We start from the raw sequence: 6,000 nt of genomic DNA on the forward strand, positions 1-6,000 counted from the left end.
CTGTGGACTAGCTGGTCTGCGGACTATCTGGTCTGCAGTGATGTGAACTTCCAGTTGAGTGAGCTTCGAGAGGCAGAGGTAACTGGCAGCTGTTACCCTGTTATACTTAAAGGAATAAATCTTTCACTAATACAGTCTCATCTCTATGAGTTTATTTGTGTATAGCCTTGGGAGTGGATTTGGCAGATGGAAACTGAAAGAAGCCCATCGTATATATGTATATGTGTGTGTGTGTGTGTGTGTGTGTGTGTGCATGTGTTTGTGTGTCTGTTTGTCACCCCCAACATTGCTTGACAACCGATGCTGGTGTATTTACATCCCTGTAACTTAGCGGTTTGGGAAAAAAGAGACCAATAGAATAAGTACTAGGCTTACAAAGAATAAGTCTTGGGGTCGATTTGCTTGACTAAAGGCAGTGCTCCAGCATAGCCACAGTCAAATGACTGAAACAAGTAAAAGAGACTCTATGTCAAGAGACTGTCCAACTCATATCAGTATAGAACGGCAGATATAAATATGTTGATGATGATGGGCACACTTGTCTAAGTGATGAACTGAAGAGAGAGAGAGAGAGAGAGAGAGGGAGAGGGAGAGAGAGAGAGAGGGAGAGGAAGAAAGAGAGCCTCTACATAGTTGCTTGATCTGCTCTGAATCACAGCCAAATCTCTAGCAAATGGCCCACTCCCATCCTCTGTCACTTCCTTGATGCAGTGGTTTTTGAAATAGGGAACTGTGGCACACTGGCACACTGGCACATCATAAAGAGCATCAGTTCATCATTGATGTTTAAAGATATAATTTAAGGCTTTAATAAACCCATATTTAGTGCTTTTGAGAGTCTTAAACGATGTGTTTTTCTTTCGTTATACACTGTTAAAGTAAACAAGACAAGGTAACTTGTAGTTTTCTCTGTTTTCATTTATTGTGTGCCTTTTGCTTGTTTCAATCATTGGATTGCAGCCATGCTGAGGTACCACCTAGGCAAACAGATTCACCCTTGTACTTACTTTCTATGTTTGATACTTATTTCTATCAATCTTGTTTGCTGAGCTGCTAAGTTATAGGCTGTGAAAAAAAAGGCCAATACTAGTTGTGAAGTAGTTGGGTGGCAAGCACATGCACAAGCATACTTATGCACACTCACACATGCATACACACATACACACACGCAAACGGACACACACACACAAACACAAACATACACACATACAAACAAACACACACATGCATAAACACACACATGCATAAACACACACATGCATAAACACACACATGCTCACACAGAATCCATGCAAAGGATTTCCTCACAATTTCTGCCAAATTCCTTCATGAGGTATTGGTCAGCCTGGTGCTTTAGTAGAAAACATTTGCCCAAGGTGCCACCCAGAGGTACTGAACTTGAACCCATGTGGTCACAAGGCGTGTTCCATAACCACACAGCCATGCCTAAATTTTTAATTTTTACTTTTGAATTTTTAATTAAAAAATGTTTAATTTTTAAGTCTTGTTTTTTTATTTTTAAGTTTCCATGTAAAGTGCACCCAGAGCAGCACAAAGTCAGAGAACTATTACTCTTTCCCCTTAACAAAGGAAGGACACAGAGGACAGTGTAATGTTAGATATAAATAAAAGACAGGTTGGTCAAAGCTGGAAGGCTTTTAATCAAAGACCTGCTTGATTAGAACTGACTTCTAAGGAAAAACAACAGCAGTAAACACAGCAACTAACCTGAGTGAACGTTTAACCGTTTCGTTACCATATTTCTGTTGAGATGCTCTGTGTTTCTTTCAATTAATTTTAAATACAACAAAGAACTTAGTAAAATAATTTGGTTATCATTAAGTTAGTTTTAGGAACATAAATTGTGACTAAGGTTTAGAGGAAGATTTTAATTCAAAACTTATGCAAACAAAACATTTATACTCAGAGCCAGAGCTGGTTTCAGCCGAGTTGGTAATGAAAGGGTTAAGAATTGTTTCTCTATTATATATTTTAACCCTTTTGTTACCATATTTCTGTTGAGATGCTCTGTGTTTCTTTCAATTAATTTTAAATATAACAAAGAAATTAGTAAAATAACTTAGTTATCATTAAGCTAGTGTTAGGAACATAAATTGTGACTAAGGCTTGGTGGAAGATTTTAATTCAAAACTTATGCAAACAGGACATTTGTACTCAGAGCCAGAGCTGGTTTCAGCCGAGTTGGTAATGAAAGGGTTAAGAATTGTTTCTCTATTATATATTTTAACCCTTTTGTTACCATATTTCTGTTGAGATGCTCTGTGTTTCTTTCAATTAATTTTAAATATAACAAAGAATTTAGTAAAATAACTTAGTTATCATTAAGCTAGTGTTAGGAACATAAATTGTGACTAAGGCTTGGTGGAAGATTTTAATTCAAAACTTATGCAAACAAAACATTTATACTCAGAGCCAGAGCCTGTTTCAGCCGGGTTGGTAATGAAAGGGTTAAGAATTGTTTCTCTATTATATATTTTAACCCTTTTGTTACCATATTTCTGTTGAGATGCTCTGTGTTTCTTTCAATTAATTTTAAATATAACAAAGAATTTAGTAAAATAACTTAGTTATCATTAAGCTAGTGTTAGGAACATAAATTGTGACTAAGGCTTGGTGGAAGATGAAGATTTTAATTCAAAACTTATGCAAACAAAACATTTATACTCAGAGCCAGAGCCTGTTTCAGCCGGGTTGGTAATGAAAGGGTTAAGAATTGTTTCTCTATTATATATTTTAACCCTTTTACTGTATTTCTGTTGAGATGCTCTTTGTTTCTTTCAATTAATTTTAAATATAACAAAGAAATTAGTAAAATAACTTAGTTATCATTCATCTAGTGTTAGGAACAAATTGTGACTAAGGTTTGGTGGAAGATTTTAATTCAAAACTTATGCAAACAGGACATTTGTACTCAGAGCCAGAGCCGGTTTCAGCCGTGTTGGTAATGAAAGGGTTAAGCTAAAGTTGCATTTTGACAGAGTTTTGAACTCAAACTAATGGTGAGTGGAATTAAATGCTAAAATATTTAGTTTAAACCCTTAGTGATTCGGACAGCATCCTGCCATTTGTGAGATGAAATAAGGAAGATCACCTAATCTATAATTCACTGATGGAAATTGAATGCGTTCCAATTTTATAGTTGAATATTTGGCTCTACTTTAAAGGATATTTGGTTGTCAAAAGTGGTGTTTTTAGCAATTAATATTTCAATCAGGAAGGCAATCAGATAATTAATTAGATAATAATTGCGGAGAAAGAAAAAAAAATTGGCCAATGCTTGCGAACCACTTAGGGATTTTCATGTAGAGAATCACTAAATAGTTGCTCAACCTGCTAGATATAACAGCCAAAGGTTTTTCTAGCTTTTAAAAAATGGGAAGGATCTATGAGAATCTGAGATAGTTTGAAAAGATGGGATGGTCACTGTTAGATTGGTTTTATTCATAAGTCTGCTCAGTCAGTGTTGACTCCGATTGAGGAGACTAATGATTAAACAACAAGGAATCTCTGGTTTAGTGCAGCATGGAAAACAGTGATGGTAATCTCTGTTGAGCCAGAGAGTGGAGAAGCTTTTACATTGCCAATCAACATGCTAGAAATAGCAGTCAAAGCTCCTATAAACCAGATCCTACTTAAAAAGTTTTAAAAAAAAGAACTCATTGAATTATGTAGTACTAAAGCAATTTTATCTGGAAGCACAAAAATTTCTTTCTGGGAAGGGTTCTGATTTTCTCACCTGTGAATATTAGTCCCCAGTATATGCAAAGTTTAAGGGGGCAAGCTGGCAGAATGCTTGGCATTCTGGGAAAAATGCCTAATTACATTTCATCCATTTTTATGATCTGAGTTCAAATTCTGCTGAGGTTGACTTTGTCTTTCCAAATAAGTAACAGTTGAGCCCCGGAGTCAATGTAATTGACTTACCCCTCTCCCAAAATTGCTGGCCTTGTGCCAAAATTTGAAATCAGCATTTATATGAGGTAAAGCAGTGAGCTGGCGGAACAATTAGCATGCAGGCGAAATGCTTGGCAGCAGTTCATCTGTCTTTACTTTCTGAGTTCAGATGCCACTAGGATTGACTTTGCTTTTCTTCCTTTTTGGGGTTGATAAAATAAGTACCTGTTGAACTCTGGGGTCGATGTAATCAACTTACCCCTCTCCCAAAATTGCTGATCCTGTGCCAACATTTGGAACCAATACATGCAAACTTTCTCTGAGAATTCAATAAATTTTTAGGCTTGAATATATGTACCCTAACACCCCTCCATCATAGTCCCCTGTGCATAGTATTGAACACACACATGATTTTGTAAACTTATGTAGTGGTTGTCCTGTCTCCGTGTCACAAAGTGAACAAATGGCTCAGGGCAAAAATTTTATGACCCTATATTTTCTGTGTTTTAATCCCTGGGAGCTTGATTTTTCTGCCTTTCGCCCCTATCAAGGTTAATAGAACAATCCAGGTTTCCTGCACCAATGTAACCCTTTTGTGTTAGACTCCCTGAGCAAGCAATGAAGTGTGGCCTGGATTTTAGTCACATTGGTCCCTGTTCTGCTCTATAGTTGTGAGACTTGGACACTGTCTGGGACCCTTAAGTGCCACTTGAATTCCTTTGGTACCAGGGTACTTCACATGATTATGGGTTACCATTGGTTGGATTTTGTATCAAACCAACAACTCTATTCAGAAACTGGGATGTGTTCTGTTACTTGTATGATTCAGTGACACCAGCTCAGACTGTTTGACCATGTTTCTTGGTTCTCTAAGTTAGACCTTACTTTCCATGTTCTTTTCCTTGAGGATCCAGCTGGGTTGACAGCTTGTCTTGGTCAGCCACCTCCCACATGGTCATGGCAGATGGGGAGGTGTCTCATGGAAATGGGAACTGGCTGGGACTCTGCTTGATAGGTTGCCTGGGAGGACTTGGTAATAAACTGACAAATGGTGAATGTAACAACACACTACAGTGGTGCATGTCCCTGCACCAGATCCGTCTTTTGCTAGCTGAAATATCTCATTTGTGCACACTATGTCTTCAGGTGATAGCATTAGTTCACTAACTGAATGGGTTGATCTTGGCCATTTACTGTTTCTTGTCTGTTCATTCACTTAGCATCTAATGATATTCCCCATTGACATAAACATCTGACTTGGATTTGAGTTTCACTGGTCATTTGCTATGATTACAGATGATAGCAGTAATTCAGTAATCCTGGCTCTTGTTAGTTTGTTGTCTGTTCATTGTCTCAACATTTAGTAATATATTCACCATTGACTCAAACATCTGGCTTGGGTTTCAGTGACATCAGACATTTGCTAATTGAAATATCTCTTTTCTGCATGCCTTGACTACAGTTAATAACAGTAGTTCAGTAATTAAACTGGTTGATCCTGGCCACTGACAATTTCTTGTCCATTCATCTGCTCAGCATTTAGTGATATTCACCATTGGCTCAAACATCTGACTTGGGTTTTAGTTACACTGGTCATTTGCTAGCTGAAATTTCTCATCTCTGCATTCCATGATTACAGACGATAGATATAGTTCACTAACTGAACTGGTTAATACTAGCCATTGACAGTTTGTTTGTTCATCATCTCAGCATTTAGTAATATTCACCATTGATTTGAGCATCTGACTTGGATTTTAGTTACATTTATCTTTACCTAGCTGAAATCTCTCATCTACACATGCCATGACCATAGGTGATAGCAGTAGTTCACTAACTGAGCTACTCCATCCTTGCTGTTGACAGTTTGTTGTTTGCTCATCCACTCAACATCCAGTTATCTTTGCCATTGACTCAGTAAGAGTCACCTGCCCAAATAGTTCACATCTGCCATGATGCATCCCATGATATCAACATGCCCTAGCTTAGGTGGTTACCACTTCTATTTACATGCTAATTAACCTATAACTGGAATCCTGACAGGTGCTATTACTCAGGATCAAAGTAGGGCAGGAAACAATAATGGTT

At 37.5% G+C, this 6,000-nt stretch overlaps 1 protein-coding gene across 3 annotated transcripts in view; it reads left to right on the forward strand.

Moving 5' to 3' along the window:
* Positions 1-6,000, forward strand: part of LOC115222618 (protein ABHD11) — a 228,602-nt gene that overhangs the window by 77,336 nt on the left and 145,266 nt on the right. The gene's annotated exons all lie outside the window — the stretch shown is intronic.

Source organism: Octopus sinensis, linkage group LG20, assembly GCF_006345805.1.
Source record: "Octopus sinensis linkage group LG20, ASM634580v1, whole genome shotgun sequence".
Lineage (NCBI taxonomy): Eukaryota > Metazoa > Mollusca > Cephalopoda > Octopoda > Octopodidae > Octopus > Octopus sinensis.